Source organism: Notechis scutatus, chromosome Z (assembly GCF_049901735.1).
Source record: "Notechis scutatus isolate UNSWTSFEM ecotype Mainland chromosome Z, rNotScu1.2, whole genome shotgun sequence".
Classification (NCBI taxonomy): Eukaryota; Metazoa; Chordata; class Lepidosauria; order Squamata; family Elapidae; genus Notechis; species Notechis scutatus.
The window spans coordinates 86,668,560-86,688,465 of NC_142025.1; the positions used below are offsets into that span (position 1 = coordinate 86,668,560).

A 19,906-nucleotide genomic window follows, 5' to 3' on the forward strand; every position below is an offset into this window, starting at 1 on the left:
CCTGGATTGTTCGGATCACCCTTGCAGACATTTTGCCCTGTCTCCACTCAAATGCCATATGGTCTCCACTCCACTCTCCACTCAAATGCCATATGGTCAGTTGAAACCATTGTGGTTCTGGGTGGACTAGAGTCCCCTGGCTGAGGGATATCTTGCCCCATAAAATCCTCCAGGGCCTGGATACGGATCGCCTGACTAGATCTGCAAACCACGGCAGTCTGGGTCAGGGGGAGAGCCAGGAGTAATACCTCTGCCTTCTCCACCAAAACCCTCCTGATTATCCCTGGGATCAAGGGAAGGGGGGGAAGGCATATAAGAGGTCACGGAGTGCAGAGTGCATTGATCACCTCCACCTCCGGTGTTGCAAATCTGGAGTAAAACCTTGGCAACTGGCTGTTTAACAGGGTAGCGAATGAGTCCAGGACTGGGGTCCCAAACCGTTCTGACAGTTCCCTGAACAGTTCTGGATATAGGCACCACTCCGAGTGATTGACTGTAGTCCTGCTTAGCCAATCCACCTGTACATTAGTTGTCCCTGATATGTGTTCCAGCCTTATGGAGAAAAAATGCTTCTCTGCCCAGAGACTCTGCCTCTTACATGAGAGACCTGAAGTGGGTGCCCCTTTGATGATTGATGTGGGCATTGGTGGCTACATTGTCCATCAGAATGAGAATGTGATGGCCAGAGATCTTGCCCTGGTACCATCTGAGGGCCTGATGGACTGCCCTGAGTTCCAGCCAGTTGACGTTGTTTGTCAGGTCATCCTGTGAGCACTGCCCCTGTGCCATCTGTGATTCAAACTGGGCATCCAAAGACGCTCACATCTATGGCTGGACTCTTTGAAGGCACATCCCTTTGTCATGGCCCAGGACATTAACCACTAGAAAGACTGGAGTACCCTGTGTGGAACCTGAACCTTGGTAGATGAGTTGCTTTTGCCGGACCTTTGGTGGGGTAGGAGGAACCACTGTAAGGTTCTGGCATGTATGCATGCCCAGGGGACGATTGTGATGCAAGATACCATCTTGCCCAGGAGCTGTGAAATGAGACTGACTGGATCATTCGGACCCAATTCAATGCTTTTATGGTGTCCTGATGCTCCTGTGATAGGTAAACCTTGCATAATGAGGTAGCTATGATTGCCCCCAGGTGTGATAAATGGGTGGTAGGAGCCAGGTGGCTCTTCTCATAATTAATGGAGAATCTGTGGTCCTGAAGGACCCAGATTGTGACTTTTAAATTCTCTGCCACCTGAAAGTGAAAGTGATCAAGATGTCGTCCAGGTAACACTGGATGTGGATTGGGATCACCCTGAGGTGGGCCGCCAGTTCCACCATTAGTTTGGTGAAACCCCTGGGCACTAAATAGAGGCCAAATGATAGGGCGCTGTACTGATCATGACATCCCGTGTAGTAGAACCTGAGGAACTGGTGGTGGGACAGTAGGATGGTTACATGGAGGTATGCTCCTGTCAGGTCTATGGATGTTAAGAAATCATCCTCCCAGATGCTCTCCAGGATGGATTGGAGGGACTGCATCTTGAACCTCCTATAAACCAGATGTCATTTAATCTTTTCAGGTCCAGAATTGCTCTCCACCTTTGGGACCATAAGGCCTTTGGGACTATAAATAGGATGGAGTAGAATCCCTGCCCCTGTTGTTCCACCGGAACCGATTGGATAGCTTGAATGTCCAACACATGTTGGATTGCAGCCTCCTCTTTTTGTGTTGTCTTTTGATATGGGACAACGTATGAAGAATCTCAGGTGTGTGGAAAGAAATTTGAGTGTGATACCAGTCTCACTGTGTTTAGAACTCAGGTGTCTGAAGTAGTTGCCTCCCACTGATTTGCGAATAGCCTAGGCGGCCACCAATGGGAGGGTTGGGGTCACTTGTAACAACAGAAGGGGCAACCTCCAGAACCATGAAATGGTCTCTTGGCCTGGAATTGTTGTCTGCTCCTATCCCAAGATCCGGTTCTATCCGGTTGGCGGTCAACTCTATGAGAGTACGTCCTCTGGGAGTAGCCCAACCTGGTATCTGTTGGCCGAAAGGAAGGCCTGCAAAAGTAAGGCGAGGAGCGACAGTCAGCTCATCTGTATAGACAAGGTAGGATCTTTCTCCTGTCCTTGGTTTCCACCAATATGGGCTCCATGGACTTTTTGGCTCTGAGGAACTCTTGTTAAATTTATCTCTTTTTTGGCTAAGACTGAGTCAAAACTGGGACACAGACAAGAAAGTCGTGGCTACAAAGTTTAAAAGGACTCTGGGCAGAAAGGTGGAGTTAACTCATCCTTTGGATTCTCTGCTCAGCACACTGGAGAATTCTGAGAGCTCTATTGTATCTTCAATGTATCTGAACAGTATCGCATTTGGGACGGTTTCAGTACAAGGATAGGGTTTGGCTTATGGCAGAAAGGAAATCTCTAATGCATGTTTAGTCTGAGAACGAAACATTGCCATTAATTTTTTGTGGCCCTAATAACTCTAGCCACCTTTAATGAAAATTAGGTCATAGATTGCCTCCACAACACAGGGAACCTTGCAACTAGGTACTACTTCTGCACAAACACATAGAACAATAGTAGCGATTCCCTGAATCTCTAGACCATTGTTTTACAAAATCCCAGAAAAAGTACAAATGATGTAAAAAAAAAAAAACACAAAAAGTTTTTCTTCCCATAATACATAAAAAAAAGAGAAAGCAAGTTATTTGCCTTTCAGAGTTGATAAAAAATATAGTTATATATTGGATGTTTTCAAAAGGGTGTGGCAGGAGAATATGGTATGTTTTTCTTTCCCCTCCTTCCTTTCTTTGTTGTAAGAAATTCATTCTTCATCTGGTACCATTAAATGCAGGACGGTGTAAATTCTATAACCATTTCTGTCTGTCTGTCTGTCTGTCTGTCTGTCTGTCTGTCTGTCTGTCTCTAGCTTTCTCCCTCCCTCCCTCTCTCCGGCACACTTGAACATAAGAGGAGATACGAGAAGCCACAACCCTTTCTGGCTTGCTCAGGCAGCTTTACTGTTTCCATAGTAACCTTTATACTTGGCAAGGAGCCAGAATATTATTACAACTTGCCAAAGTAGAAAAAAAAGGAAAGTGGGGTGGATAAAGAGGGGACAATGAGGGCAAACAGCTAAACATGTGCAGTGTCTTTGATTTAGCAAATTGATTTGAGATCTGCACATTTTCTGAGGCTGGATGATTCGATCTTAATAGTGTCAAATGAAAACAAAGAAAGGCCCCTATTTAAGAACAATGTGTGGATTTCCAGTCAGTATCTTCCAAGAAACAACTATGGTGGTTGATTTATTATTTTTGTGGATGCAAAAAAAAGCTCTTGGAAATGAGTAACAATGGAGAGTACCCATAGGGAGGAAGCAAATCTCAAAGGCAGGATTATTAGAAAAGAAAGCAAATACAGACACGTGTAACCTTATTAAAACAGGGAAGAAGTATTTGGATTTTTTTGGACTGGAAAATTTCCACATACTGTAAATCTGCCTCTCAATTCTTCAATGAGAAAAACTTTTGCTTAAAAAAAAAATCAAACACATTAATAAAAAACATTCCCCCAGTATCTCCTATGAGATTATTATTGATTTCTTTCAACTGTCAAGGTAGGCCTTAGCCTAAGTTTTAGTCTCCTTTTGGAAGGACTGATTTCCTCACTAGCAACTTATTGCAATCCAACTATCCTTGTGCCAAAATAACTGTAATACGGTATGTAAAAGACGACTCCCACTTCCACCCCAGCAAGTATAAACAGTTAAATATCTTAACATCTTCTCATATCTCATGCTTTATTGATAATTAAAACTGCAAAAACTAATCTTTCAGCCCTAATCAGCAAAAGTTTATTAAGACCTTCCATAAATAATATAGTCCTAGAGTTATGACTACAATTGAGCTCAAATTTGTGTTGTTAATTAAGAATTTGTTAAGTGAGTTTTGCCCCATTTTACAATCTTTTTTGCCACAGTTGTTAAGTGAATCATTGTAATTGATAAGTTAATAACATGGTTGTTAAGTGAATCTGGCTTCCCCATTGACTTTACTTGTTGGAAGGGATCACATGACCTTGCAACACAGCAATGGTCATAAGTATGAGTTAGTTGCCAAGAATCTGAATTTCAAATCACATGATCATGAGGTCAAAGGTCTTAAATATGAAAAATGGTCATGTCACTTTTTTCAGTGCTTTTGTAACTGAACAGTCACTAAATGAACTGTTGTAAGTTGAGGACTACCTATAAGGTTTATATTTTAGTGTTCATCCAAAAAAAAAAAAAAATCCAAACGTGTTGCTTTCCTAAGAAATAAAGCTAAAGAAATCTTTAATCATCAATTATAAACAGATCATTAAAGTCTCATCATTTTCTCTTTTTTGACTTTTCTTTTTCTTTATTTTTTATATTTTTCATAGTTTGTAATCTTTAATAAAATTATTGCAGAGAAACATTTTTAAAAAATTAATGTTATATCACTTCAACAATGGCTAATGCTGTAAGCTTCTACTGAGGCTCTGGAGAATGGAAAATGTAGAGGGTAAAGCCAAGGGGACATATATTTTCAGTAGTGGGCTGCTGGGTGGTCGGTGAGGTTTGGGCGAACTTCTAGCTGTGATCTCTGTCTGGGCCCACCCACACGCCCTTGTGTTATGCTTTACCTAAATAACTAACTCCCCCCACCCCAGGCTGCCCAGGTGAGTATATATATATTCACTGAAGCTGCCTGAGCCAATTAGCTGCCAGTTTGAAGCTGCGTTTCAGTCCCAAAGCAGCATGTTTGAGCGCTTACAACCAGCAAACCCCTTGCCACCGAAAGTGCAGCCCACCTAAAAACACTGCTCTAAAGAAAATGAGAAAAAGAAAAGAGTGGGAGTAATGGCATAATAAATAGACTTTTGGCTTCTTCTGTTGGAAATGTCATCTTCCTCTTCTCCCTATTGTGGAGCTTTTCCTTTTGAAAAATGGCTTTTGGGTGTTTTTTGGTCATGACATTCCAGGAAATACCCAAACTCAAAAGAGATAGACTATACAAACAGTCCCGCCCTCCCTCCCTCTCTCTCTCCCTGCTTCTGTTCCTCACTTGAAGTAGCTATGCAAGGGACAATATTATGGTCTTCTGTAAGAAATGAATGGGAGTGAAAATATTGGCAGCGAATGATCAGAAATGGGAGACGATCTTGGAGTTTGTGCTTCCAATGCCATTTTGGGGAGTGATGAAACTAATGTTATAGATATAAGGGGTGTCAGTCATGGTATCAAACAAAATACCGTGTTTCTCCAACAATATGGCCTCCACCAATAGAAAGGCCCAACATGATTTCTAGGCATGAGGTGAAATTAAGCCCCATCCCCAAAATTTAGGCCTATTTAAACCATGCGTTTCCCCGCCATTTCTCACATCGTTCGTTGGAACTACATGAGGTGAAGAGAAATGGGGGGGGGAAGGGTGGGGGTGGGTGGGGAGAAAACTTGCCTTTAGGAGTGCCCTGCAGATAGCCTAGGCAGAATACCCCGATCTACTACTAATAGAACATCAGCCGATAGAAGCTCCCCGAAGGCAGAGTCACCACTTCGATCGACCAATAGAAGGGGCCTCGGAGCGAGCGCCCACACACAATCCCCTCACCACGAGGCCGCTTCTATCGGCCAACGAAAGCTCCCTGAAGGCAGAGTCCCCAGGCCCTTCAGGGCGAGGCGTGGCTGCCTGTGTCCCTTTGCCGTTAGGCAGTGTCTTTTGGCCGATGGAAGCTCCCCAAGGGCAGTCACTAACCACTACGATCGGCTAATAGAAGCGGCCTCGCGATGAGGGGAGTGTGCATGGGCGCTCGCCCCGAGGCCGCTTCTACCGGCCGATTGAAGTGGCTGGTGACTGCCCTTGGGGAGCTTCCATCGCCCGAAAGACACTGCCTAATGGCGAAGGGACATGGGCAGCCAAGCCTCGCCCGAAGTGGCTGGAGACTCTGCCTTTGGGGAGCTTTCATCGGCCAATAGAAACGGCCTCGTGGAGAGGTACATGCGCATGGGCCGCTCTAGGTGGGGGAGGAAATTAAGTCACCCCCGAAAAGACAGACTAACCATTTTTTGGGGGGTCAAAAAAAAAATAAGGCCCAGCCTTATTTTGTGAGAAACACAGTATGCCCTCAAGAGCATGCTGGCTGCAGGAATTCTTAGGGTTGAAGTTCACACATCTTAAAATTGTCAAGTTGAGAAATACTGTTTTGGAGAATAAAGTTCTGGTTAAGGAGAAGTAAATGGGGGAGAAATAAACAACTCTGAATAATGGAAATAAGAAACGTTTAAAATAAATATTTCTAGCTTTACCTAAACCTATCTTATCTCTATGTGGAAGAGAAAATTTAAAAACCTTTCTTTCTTGGCCTAGTAAGTAATGTTTAATCATTTGCTGAACTATGTGATACCTAGAACATAAAACAACCGAATGCATCCACCTTATCACTGCTGGCCTTATGCAGGAGCAGTTCTCATCAAAGGTCAACACAGAAGTTTTTCCTTGTAATTAACCCCCTTCTTCCTACTTTCTTACTCTTCTTTCCTACTCTTCATGGGGACCAAAAAAGGTAAATGTTGGGTAGGGATCTTCCTCCTCTCTCTTTTCCACAGCATCTACAAGTAGCTCTTTTGTGACTTTGTTTTCAGGTGAGGTTGCATTTTCTGGCTACTGAAAGAAGGTGATCTGGTTTCTATAGTTTATGTATCTGATCCTGATGGCCCAGTGCCAATACCAAAAAAGAATTATTAATGCTTAAATTTTACATTTTGGGGAAGGGGAACATATGAAAACTCCTCCTCTCTATCAATTCCCATCAGAAGGGAACTGAATGGACAGACTATTTTTTCCTAAGCCCTGATACATTTGTAGATAGGGAATGGGCTTTCAATTCAAAGGATATGGTTTGAACGCCAATTCTAACTTTTTCCTTTTTGAAATAAAAATTAAACAGTGAAAATGAGCCAAAAGAGCAACCTGTGAGCAAGCTGACTTTAATAAAATCCTGATGTCCAAACTCAGAATCTCATTCACAGCACCCAGAATACTTTTAAATATCTCCCTCTAAAAAAAATGATGAGGGTCAGTGAATTGGTCCTGATTTCTTCCTGCACCGTCCTCCCAATAGCATACATATAAACATATAATCACCTTTCTCCATAACAAATTCATTCTTATTTAACAATTACCCAAAAGCACATGGTTGTTCACAATAAAAATAAATGAATAAAATAAAAATGAACAACTTTTTCATATGATGGAAGCACCTTTCATATGATGGATGCACATATATTACTTTATTCATTAATCTATATTCAGCTGTGTATTTTCTTTGAATTTATTACTAGTGACTCTAAGCAAAAAATTTCAAAATTATGTTTTAGAAAGCAAAATACTATAAACAGAATTTATTCCATATTATGCCACTTAGGTACAAGTCACCCACTCATATCTGAGATTAAAAATCTCAGAGGATATCAGATTTCTCCCATGTTTAAATGATTAGCATAGTTCTGGAACTTTAATTTTTACAATCAAATTGTTTAACAATCAAAATTTTAATTGCAATTAAGCAGTAAGACCAAGGACAAATCAGCATGTCAGTTCCTTGATCTTTCTCTTCCTTTATCTCATTTGGAAAAAAGAAGTAATAGAAGACAGGAAAAATGTACAGTTCAGAGGGAAGTCATTGGGGCTTATATTTTACCCATAAAAGTAATTGCAATAAATTATAAATCAAAGAATTATTGTAACTTTAAATTGGATCTTCCACAATATTGCATTTGTTTTGTAAATGATGTTGTAGCAGCATGTATATATATTCCAAATTTCTAAGTAAGGAAAGATTTAAGGATAGGAAGATCATTTATCTTCCTGTCTGAAAACTGTTACAAATTATATAAATTGAATATTAAATTAAAAAATTATGAGTCACTATGTTTTATATCATTCTTAAAACTACTTCAGTCATCACTCTGCACTAATCTAGAAGTATTATATGTTTACAAACTGCATGATTATTTCATGGGGAAATTTCTATGTTGTACTTAACTATATAGGTTGAATAGCATTTGTGTTAGCCTTCACAGCTGAGAGTGACAGATCCTTCCTTCCTTCCTTCTCTACCTCATCTTTCTTTTCTCTCTCTCTCTCTCTCTCTCTCTCCTTCTCTCTCTCTCTCCCCCCCCCTCTCTCAAATGCATTGCCTTTCTGGAGAAAAGCATAATATGCTAAATGTGCTTCTTCCAATTTGGGGAGAAATTTTACAATTTCGCCCAGAAACGTATGTATCAATTTTTGGTTGGTTGCTTTTCTTCCTGAATAAAATGGGAGTGCCAGAGAAATTGATAACACAATATGTATATTGCAGAAATCCATCATTGGTACTCAATTTTCTTTATCCACAGAAAGTGAAAATTCATTGATTCTCCATGGATGCACACAGAAGGGCTGAACTGTAAGGTATGTTGAAATACAAGATAGACAATCAATAGTGCTCATAGTAAAGAGTGATGCAAGAATTATATGTACAATAAACAATCCATGATTCTTTGGGATCAGTTCAGAAATATTTTCCTACCAGATTCCTCAATGATTTCACAAATGCAGTGTTTCTAATTCACTTGAAAAGTTTTTTAAAATTCAGGGAAATACTTCGAGATGTATCTGCCTTGAAAATAGTCCATGCTGAATTGTGCAGCAAGTTAAACTTCAAGAATTGAGCTCAGGAAATGTTTTATAATATTTTATGCTATGTCATAAAATGCTTTGTAATAATTTTTATGTCATAAAATGTTTGATACAATTTTCCAAATTTCAGTTCAATGGGAGACATGGGTCCTGGGTTTTGAACAATTCTGAAAGTTAGCCCATTTGAGCTATCTTGATTCAAAAATTGTTGCCCTGTGAGGCACTATTTCGGCCAGCTAAGGATTACAGACATCGGAGTTTTAGCAATATATAAATACATGGTGATACTTAGATGCAAAGTTTTATATCCTGCATTCCAGTGTTTGGGGTACATAAATCACAGTATTTACATTCTGATGCCCTACAAATATTTATTTAGCCACATATTTTTAGCCAGCTAATAATCTAATCCAGATTATTAGTTGATGGTTCAGTCTGTTAAACAGGTTTGTATTATAAAAGGCCTTATAAACTTTTTTTTAAATCCCCAAAACTGTAATACATGAAATGGTTTAAACTAAGATTTTTATCAGTTGCTGGGAGTTGTCGCCCAGGCAATAAACTAATTAAAATTGCTATAAAGAACCTTCCTTTATCAACCAAGGAATAACATACATAAAGGTATGCAGAAAAAAATGAAAAAAATTGACCAAGTAAAAGGATGGATTGCTACATAGATTAAAATAGGAAGGTGTCTCACAAAAACTTTGCTAGAAATGGTAAGAATCACTTTCCCTCCCATAAATGCAGAAATTAGAAATAAAGGTGTCCTACATCCTTGACCTATTAATTTTATATAGTTTTCAAATATATTTCAACCAACCCAGGACCAATTTTCAAGCCACAGTTGAAAAGATCAAACAATTTTCCCTTCTAGATATAGCAATGACCTATAAGGACGAGATCATACCTCCAAAGTTCTTCCTTGCAAGAAAGTCTCACTGACTTCCTTTTACTGTTTACTTCTGAATAAACATACCTAAAATTATCCTGCCTCTAACCATAGCAGATAAATGTTTTGGTTAATAAAGAGGACTGAAAAGAGTTTGAGATTCTGACCACCATCTTTAGCATTTGTCAGTCACAAAATTTTGCCTTTAAAGAACAGAATCACAGCTATAGGCTGCACTCCCAACCAGGCAATCAAAGAAAGCCAGGATACACTTCTTCCTTCATAGTAGACTCCAAATTAGGCAGGGGGGGAAAGCCAGGCCAGGGATTTGAGCACAATACACATAATACTTAAGGGGCAATTTAAGGAAAGTCTACTCAGAGGCAAGTGGCCCTTTGATCTCAAAGCAGTCTCCAAAGGGTAGGAAGGAAACTATAGAAAAGGACAGCTCTCTTTTTGTGCCTTTTAAGCACAGTTTGAAAGTATGCTTCAAGGGTGAAATATTTTAGACTTTGCCAGATGATTAAATGAATATGGGTACTGTACTACAATCATCCCCGCTTTGGATCAATGGTACCCTTACGGCAGAAAGTCATGGGGCCCTAGCGATTAGAAAAGCGGATGGGTTCAGTACCAGTCCCTGGCTTGGTCTAGGAAACTGCAGGCTATTAGAAGTGCTACTGCTCACAATATGCCTGATTTCAAAAAACATGTTATAGGCTCGTCTCATTATTTTTGCTTCTAGTATTTGCTAAGCGTATTGCTGGTAGGTTAAATTGAAAAAGAGTGACTGGCCCTCCACTGGCTGAGGATGGAGCAAAACCTGAGTTTCCCCATCTTAGACCAACATCTTGACTTCTTCCCCACACAAGAACTGATTGCAGCATGGTACCCATATTCATATTCATTTCATCATCATGCAAAATCTAAAATACTTAATTATTAAAGCATACTTTCAAATTCCTTTTTCCTTATCAGCAAATCAATCATTTTCGGATTTAAAATTACTTTTCCACGGCAGAGTGATATTTACTTGATTGATACTCTGCCTCCAGGAATCTTTCTATTATTTTTTTCCGTGAGAACAAGTTTGTGATATAGGTTGGGTTAAAAAAGTGTGACAGACCTCTCCACTGGCTGAGAGTGAAACAAAATCTGGGTTTCCCCATCCTAGACCAATATCTTGACCTCTTCCCCACACAGGGATTCTCTCCCTGCCTTGAATTCACTGGGGCTTACTTATAGGTAAGGGTGATATTAATTTCCAGGATTAATGTAAGGGGAGAAAGATATAATATATATATATAATTTTTGTTTAACCTACATATTTTACAAATATAGTCTACAAATATAGTCAATTGATCTCAATTGCTGTTCTGGAGTAACCACTGAAGTGGGATAGAACTTTTTATAGAAAATATATAGAAAGCGAATATTACAAATGTTGCACATCTGTTTTGAAAAAGGCACAGTCCCCCCCCCCCCAAAGGATTTTGGCTGAGGCATTGGTGTTATCCTTCTTAATGGGACTAGATTTCCAATTAACAGAACCTTCCAATTGCCAGCTTGGAAAAGTTTTCAAATTAAGATACAGAAAATATTTTCCCCAACCCCCATGGAGTTTTTTGGGGGGGGCCGGGGGGGGGGGAGAAACAGACCCTTTCCCATTCTTCCAGCTTCTATAAGCCACCATCTACCTTTTACAAACTCAGAAGAAGAAAATTAGTTTAACACCAAAAATAACATCATCCTGGGATCAAACAAAACAAAAGGGGAGAATATTTCAGTTTTCAGGGGCTGACTCAATAAAGGCAGTTTTCTTTGCAAAACAAGTGCACTAGCATACATACAACCCCATTTTTTGTGAATTAAATTTGAAGTGTCCTATCCCATAAAATGTGCTAAGGATACTGTTCTCATACTTTACCACTGCTTGTTTAAAGTCACTCTGCATAAATTTCACAGATTCCCTCTTTTTTTTACTATTTACTTTTATTTATTTATCTTTTACTATTCCATTTCCCCCAACATGCGTGCACATGCACACCAGAGTAGTTCTATGTATATGTAACACCAAGCTTTCCAGACTAGACTTCCAGGTTTGATGAAAAGGTTGTAAGCCACCAAAGGTACATTAAGAGACAATTAATATTTTCAGATTGCCACAGGATTATTCCTGAAACTTTTTCCCAACCTGTGAAGATAGATTAAGACAGATTAAGATTACTCTAACAGGCCAGCAAGATCAGAAGGTGCTTGTGAGTCATGTGCATGGTAGTTCAACTCATTGGGAGCACTTTACCTTCTTGGGTCTGGAGTTATTTTCATCCAGTTCTTTGTTCAATTCGTTTCTCCCACCAACACCTGCCAAACCCTCATTCTCATCTAAAACTCACAATTATAATTGTTCCATAAACTGCTTCAAAAGACTTCTTAAATATGCACCCAAATCCAGTGCCATTTACTTGCAAATAAATGCACATTGGATTTTTTTCCTTCCATCTAAAGAAACAAAAATAAATAAATAAGGAAGTTGCTGTTGCGGTTTCCCTACGGGACCTTTTTACTCAGGAATAAACTCCCAGAGGCTGATTCAGAGTAGGCAGTGAAGAGATTACAGAGCTTGGTAATAGAAACGAATGTAACTTGACCCTGTGGCCTGGAAGCGAAAAGCACGTCCCTTGTCTTTTCCAACCAGAGGCAAGCTTGCTTCATCTGATTTCTAAAATGGCTGGAGATGGAGTCCCTTAATAAGTTAAAGAAGGCAGGAAAGGATGGGCTCGGAAGGTCCAATCCGGCCTTTTGATGATATCTTCTTTTGTTGTCGGGTTTTAGTTTCACTGAAACTGATTAGTTTGGATCTAAGCAATGGGATGCTCTGAACTAAGGGAAGTAATGTCATGATGGATTTGTTTGGGGGTATCTGAGTTATGCGTTCCCTAATCAAACATGCATATTTGGCATGTTGGACTAAACAATGTATATCCTCTTTTACAACCGAATATGGGATGCTAAGATTTTTCCCCTCTTCCAGGAGAAAATGTTTTGTTAGAACAGAATTCAATTTAGAACTTTAGAAATACCACCAAGAATTAACTAAATTCCCAGTTTGCATCACTTTCAGCACACAGAAAGCGAAGACATCTACCCCTGTTGAAAGGCAGAAGTTCCTTTCCCAGTACAATATTGTTGACAAGAAAGAAAAATGATGGTGCTTAACAGTCACTAGTTGTAGGTCATCAAACTCCGCAGTTTCCATTCGCTTTTTCCCCAACTGTAACAAAGTTCAGCATAGGATGGCGACAAAGCATTTGCTTTCAAGAAAGCATTTGCTTTCGACCCAGCCAAATCCGAGATCTTCAGCCCAAGATGGTGCATATTGTCTCACAAACAAGCACATAATCCCCCATATACATTTCTCCGCAAGAGGAAAAGGGACGCCATCCTTGGACTGGACCCGTTTCTAAAAGAACCCATTGACAAAAAAATAATTAGTTGGATTTATATCCTGGGAAACCAGTGGTAGCAATTCCAAATTTAAATAGTATCGCCCTCTGCCCTAACTCACCTGGAAAGCTGTCGGATTGAAAGGCGAAGTGCAGTCCTCAAAATCAGCAAACATACGACCCACTTCCGCCCCGTGGAAGCGAAAGTTTAACAGGGCGAGACGACGGGGGAGGAACTGTCTGGGCTGATTCAGGGCCAAGGGCTCTCCAAATGTTTGGTCTTCTTCCTCTCCAATCTTCAGGAGAGGGAAGCGGCAGCCTAGCCTGTTTGAAGGCACCTGGGTGCTCGGCCCTGCCCGCCCTGACACTGTGAACGTTTTTCAACGAAGTGGGGAGACCTCAGGTCGGTGAGCCGCCTCTACCGGGAATTTCATTGGTTGAAAAATCGCGGGTTATTTCATCCAGCGGGGAGAAAGGGATTTGGAAGAGGCTGCGGCTGGTTTTCTTGGGAGGGGGGTGGAAAGGAGAGTTGGACTTACTTACCAGAGTTCCGTGGGCGTCTTCCTGTAGAATTGTATGCCTCGCCCCAACACACACACACCCGGCGACGAGAGACGGGGGTCTGACCCCGAAATGCCCCCTCCAAGAGGCTGGCTGGTCCCTCTTTCTCGGGTACCCGCTCCCAGTGATTCGCAGCCAAAAGGCGATTAGCGGAAACCCTTTGAGGGGGGAGAAGGAGCAGCAGTTCTTTCTCCCTGCATGCGATCCACTGCCTGACTCCGAATACCGCTTTCCTTCCGCAACTCTGGTAAAGCTTCCGATGCCGAGTGCTGCGTGATGCCCATCCTCTCCTACTTCTAGAGATGCCCATTTCCTATTGGCTATTTCTCCCAGCCAAGTGGGGAGGGTGGAATCGGTCGGCCAACGCTTGGGAGAGGAGACGATTGACCCGCGGCTGGGATCATATCCATCTAACCTGGCCGTCGTGCCGACTCCAATAATGCGCGGCTAGGTGTGTATTGGCGGGAGAAGACTAAACACGGAAGCTCCACCGACTTTGGTTCTGTTTGATCTCCACTCTGATTGATCCTCCCGTTCCTCACTGTGTGGACGGACCTCTCGATTTTGAAGCCCCTCATCCAGAGCATATATGACTGCGATATTTTCCGCAATATGTGCATTGCGCCATCTGTGAAATCAATCACCCGCCGCAGAGCCGAGGCTATGTTAGCCCCTACCCCATTTATTCTTCTGGAAGAATTCTACCTGGCCTTCCCGAATCTGATGCAAACTTGGATTGATGGACAAGTAGCCCAACACATCTGGATAATATCAGACGGGAGAAAGCTGCTTTAAACAAACAGCCTATTGTTTCCTGGAAGGCCGCATCCAGAGTGGGATTGACAGCGCCACTTCCTTAATCAATTATTCCCCCACCAAACCTTAAACCCTTGTTCAGTTCCCTGACCTATCCATTTCCATAGGTGTCAGTCTAGAGTTCCAACCAATTCCATGGCCCTGGTTTTCAAACATGATGGGAGGGATAGTTTAAGAACCTGTAGACTCAGATTGGGGAAGGGTTGATCATTTTTCATCTCACCCCAGAACAGAGTACAGTAAGTATTTCGTGGCTTCTTTCCAGATCTGGAATTACCTCTTTTGTCCATCTCCCCCAAACCACCATACAAGGCAAACACTACTTACAAGTTTACCAGTGTGTTTGTGTGCATGGGTGTGCATGTATAGCTGAACCCATTCATTTTCATGGACTGTTTGATCTTGTGGTGGAAGGGAGAGGGGGAAGCAGAGCAGGAGAAGAGGCACCCGCAATAATTAACAATTGAATACATCTGTCAAACTGGAGCACTAGTCCTTCTACTATTCTCCCTCAGCTTTCATACAGCAGGTTCAAAGGTGGAATCCAATCCATGACATGAGGAAAATCCCAAGAGCAGCAACAAACCTGGGATGGTGCTATTAAACAAACCTCATCTTCAAAGCTGAAAAGGTAGACTTGAGACAATATTGGGGGCAATAAGTAACAAAGAAACAATAACATGGGTTCATCTTCATTAAGCACAGAACTTTGGACTGTGATTTACTTGTGGCAGCTGGAATTTTGGATGCTTTTTAAATTTCTGGAGAAACTGCTCTTTCTACAGAGAAGGATTTCTAAAAAGACTTTATAGAAAATTCTTCCTTTGAAATTTAAGGCAAAAGATGGGAGAACTAGCCAAAACATTTTCCCTTGAAAGTTAAACAGGAGCTGATTGGCAGCTTAGATTCAAGGACATTCACTTCAAGTGTATCCCCTCTTTCAAGTTAAGGGGAATAATTGAATGAGGATGTTGTAGGCACTTAATTCCTTGTTTAATTCTAAACTTTAAAACAGCCCCTAACTTTTCAAAGAAAATCTGAAAGATGGTATCCATTATTATATCCATGGATATAAAAAAAAATGGGCACCTATGCCTCCTTTCAATGCAAGAAAACTGTTGAATACTAGAAAACAAGATCTATTTCCACTCTTTAAATTAACTTATTGCAACAAACAAAATGTTTTCCATAATAAAGCAGTAGTTACTACTTCAGCAAAAAAAAAAAAAAGGATCTGAATCCAAGGCAGGAAAGTGAATTTTGTGAGGAGGAATGGATAGCCCATGTTTAGGAAGGTAAAATATTTCTGTTCCCACATCTCTGTTGATGTTACTTCTGTTTCTCCATTCGGAATTTTCCTGTGGTGGGATTTATTAGAACTCACATCCATTTCTGGCCTTGAGAACGAACGCGGTCGTAGCCCAAACAATATCTGGAGGGACGGGGGGGGGAGCGAAGGACAACAGCACACAGCGACCGGACCCACATTAAACAGTCGGCGCCCTTGAAAAATTTCCACTAGCCCCTCCCACATCGAGCCATTCCTTCTCTTTTATTCCTTCAAGCCGGTCTTCCAGGCAGGGACGCGGGGAGGGAGAAGGTGGGGGGTGTTTCTCTCTCCCAGTCCTTACTTTTCATCCTATCTTCAGACGGCAAACCTCGCGACGGTAAAGGCCCACCCTTACTCTGCCTTCTCCCGCTTCTTTCACGAGTCTTCCTCATAAAACCCCCAGGAAGTTTCCTTTATCTCTCATGTACACCCCCTCCCCGAAAAGCGTGTTCTCACGTGATTTAGGAATGACAGACACACACACACCTTTCTCGCTCCAGTCTAGATTTTCCAGATCAGACTTTAACCCGCTGCGGCCCGAGGAGAAGGAAAGAAAGTCAGACAGGCAGGCATATCACAAAATTTTCTACTTCAACGCAAAGGGGAATTTTATATTCTTCCTTCCCCCATTTTCTCGACGTAATGCGCCATATTGTGGTTGTAGCCCCCCGCCCCCCGCGTCCCTTTATCAAATCCAATCCACCCTGGCAATTCCATGCGCTGTGGACTACACGCTCCTCCAGCTGTGCAGGTGGCTTAAGATTATGGGTATTGTAGTTCTGGAAGGCACGAGCTTTGGAAACCCGTCCTTTTAAAAGAGTTGATAACATTTCTCCTCCTCACAAATCCACCCGCGCGCAGGGAGGGAGGGGGAGAGAGAGAGAGAGAGATCACTCAGGCCTAGGACAAACTGCGCGCATACTTGCTCGCCTGACATTTGGATCTCGCAAGCTGCCCCTCTCTTCTTCTGTCAAGGCTTAGTCCCAGCTCAATGGGCTTTCTAGCGCCCACTGGACATTCAAGCGAGCTCAGTTCCCGTCGTTCCCGCTCTGGGCGAAAAAGCCTCTCGGGTTCAAAGGGTCTCAAAGCCCCCAGATGCTGCCGAAAGGCACCAGCGAAAGAACAACCGGAGCTGCCGCCCAGCGCCCTAGCTGCAAAGCCGGGCGGGGGAGGGCGGCGAGGGGAAGGGGCTCCTATGATTCCAAGATCAGGGAATCCGAAGAGGCTACTTTGGAAAAATCTTCCGCAGCCTCCCTCCCAGCAGCGAATAAACCCCCCGCCGACAACCACCACCACCATAACAAAGAAAGCCGAGAAGGGCTGACAAATTTCGAGAGAGAGAGAGAGAGAGGGATCGGCCATTTTGAAAGGGACACCGAGAAGTGAGGAGGGGGAAAGGAAGAAAACGGCGAACAGGAGCGACGGAGTGACAAAGAGAGAAGCGAAGGGGAAGAGGAAGGGCACACTGCCCGGGGCCAGCTAAAGCTCTCCCGGGTGAAAGGGGGATTGGTTTTGGGAGCGGAAAGTGTTCCAGCCCTACCTGATCGCGGATCCTTTCTAGGGGCGCACCGAAGCAGCAAAATACGGGACAGAAGAAAGGAGTGGGGGGAAAGCACACCCCTCGTCCCGTTTATACTGCTCAATCTCCAATTTAAATATATACATATGTATATAACAGACTCCAAGCAGAGCTTCTGGAAGCAGCCGTCCCTCCTCCTGCGGCTGAACTACCAGAGGAAGGGCAGGGGAATCAACAAAAGGGCCCTCCCCCCACGTCCTCTGGACAGCAAGCCCCGCCCCCTTTTGTACCCACGTGACATCGTTCCTTAGGGTGTTTGCCAAGAGCCAAGTCCCTTTAAAAGACAATAAATAGAAGCGGCGGCGGACGGCAGGAGAGAAATCAATGGGTCTCCTCGGTCTCTCCGCCTCCAGACAAGAGAAAAAGCTGCTCCAAGCCCGCAAGCTACAAGCCAGATTATAGAGGCGTCAAGTTCCTCTGCCCAGCTGAAACAAAACCGAACCGGAACTAGCCAGCCATAGTCAGCTGTACCGGTGAAGAAACAAAAGCCGAGGCGTTGATGCGCCCTTCCCTTCCCTCCTCTTCTAGTCCCTTCGCCCGGTCAACCCTCGCGTCGCCTGGAGAAAAGAGGTGCCTATGCGAAGGCGAGGGAGAAAAGAAGGATCGAGAAGACGTTTAGGAAAATCTGCTAAATTGCAAAAAAAAAAAAAAACCCACCAGTAGTCTTTGGATATTGAATACACAAACACGCGCGCCTCCTGTCCTACAGCCTTAGATTAATTTAGCGACAATAAACTCTGCCCGGTTCCAGCTCTGTTGAATTCCAGGACTTTTATTTGAAATCTGAACAATTGCCGCGTAGATAAAACATGCATTTCCCCCCTAATGTAGCATCTCGCGACAATTTCGCTCCATAGGTCGAAGCATTTACGAAACCTGACGCGTTACGAATGTGAGAAAAAACGCGAAGGAGGGAATACTATCTGAATAACAAAATACAGTAGTAATTTACTGTATTTTCCCATGTGTCTGTATTCTTGGACTGGGGCATGTTTAAGACACCATACTCCATACTTAATAGTAAATAGTTTTCTGAAAACCTAAATCCACACGATCCAATTTTTATACCCTTGGTAGCTTAAGGAGATATGAGAGAAAAAACGAAAATAAAACAAAACACAAAATAAAAACCGAGTAGGGGGATATTACGGATTATCTTTCTTGACAGTGATAAATGAACCAGCTAAAAATTAGGGACAGAGGGATACCAGTCCAGATGGGTTTTGCAAACAGGCGACTTAATAAGGTATAGTGAGGCAAGGAGTATACAGGAAGTAGTTTGCTTTTCAATCAGGAGTTCAGGATTTCGGACTGTGGAGTCTGCTGGGTCACAAATGATCCTTTTTGGAACTATTTTATGAGCAGAGTTAAATTTAAAATAGGATTATTATTTTTTCTTATGGGCTTCCGATTGTCAGTTCTTTTGAGGAGTGGCTGGAATTTGCTTTTTGGGGACTTTTGATCCTCTGCTTTTGAGCTTCCTTTCCAGAGGATGGAAAAGGATAGTTCTACTCTACTGTTGCGCTCAGGATGGCCTGGTCAGTTCAAAACCAGCCTTCCTGAATGGATCACATTTTGTAACTCTCTCTGGTGGTAACGACGGCGAAGAGTTGGTGGCATTCTAAAATCTATCCGTCTGTGGATCTACTGTGTACTGTCAAATTCCTCAACCCCATTTAGTTCCATGAAAAGTTACTCATATCACAGGTAAACCCTTCCTCGTGTAGTTAACTTCCACGTGGTCGGTGCGGGCCACCTGGACTCAGTTGCTGCCTGCCTGGTGGCGAAACTCCGCGCCTATTCGCGCATGTTTTTTCTACACTACCGAGTAAGCTCCTGGACAATCAGGCGGATTCTTTCCTTGCTTAAGAGTCCTGCCGGCGACTCAAGAACGTGGTTGGGAAGAGCAATGCCCATTTCAGATCTATCCAGTGGCTGGTGAATGAATTAAAAAGGGATAAGAATCGGAAGAATTAAAGCCTCTTCGGAACTTTATATCGGCCTAATTAGAACATATTACCTTTTTTTCCTCAGGAATAAAGTATATTTATTTATATACGTATAAAGCGCCGCTGCTATTTACGAATACTGTCAAACTAATAGCTGTCTTTACCCTTCCTCCGCAGTGTAGGAACTTCTGTTCGACCTGCTGAGACCAGCCCTAGAGTGTCTAAGGGCTTTGGGCGCAGCCAGATCCAAGTACCTCAGCCAACTGGGAGCACTCGAGCTGGACTAACAATCGCGTCAGCCAGACGTCACTCCTCCTGGCAGGCGTTTTTGAATGGGGGAAACTGTTCTTTTCTCTAGCCCCAGTGGTGGCATTCAGCAGGTTCTGACCAGTTCTGGAAAACCAGTAGCGGAAATTTTGAGTAGTTTGGAGAACCGGCAAATCCCACCTCTGACTGGAGATTTTACAGTATCCTTCCCCTGCCACGCCCACCAAGCCATGCCCACAGAAGCGGTAGTAAAAGAATTTGAATTCCACCACTGTCTAGCCCTCGAATATTCCACCGTCAGCGCCAGAAAGGAGATTAAAGCGGGGTCCCCGAGTTGCTTTCAGAGAGATCA

At 42.7% G+C, this 19,906-nt stretch overlaps 1 protein-coding gene across 5 annotated transcripts in view; it reads right to left on the reverse strand.

Annotated features, from left to right (window-relative positions):
• PCGF2 (polycomb group ring finger 2) overlaps positions 1–17,522 on the reverse strand; it is a 51,901-nt gene extending 34,379 nt beyond the window's left edge. For 2 of the 5 annotated variants that reach the window (XM_026686116.2, XM_087946783.1), the window contains exon 1: positions 17,300–17,513. The gene's annotated coding sequence lies outside the window, so the exon portion shown is untranslated. Of the gene's footprint in view, positions 1–13,595; positions 13,617–17,299 lie in introns of those variants that run through there. The other 3 variants (XM_026686110.2, XM_026686115.2, XM_087946782.1) reach the window with 3 other exon arrangements.
• Between the last annotated feature and the right edge of the window lie 2,384 nt (positions 17,523–19,906).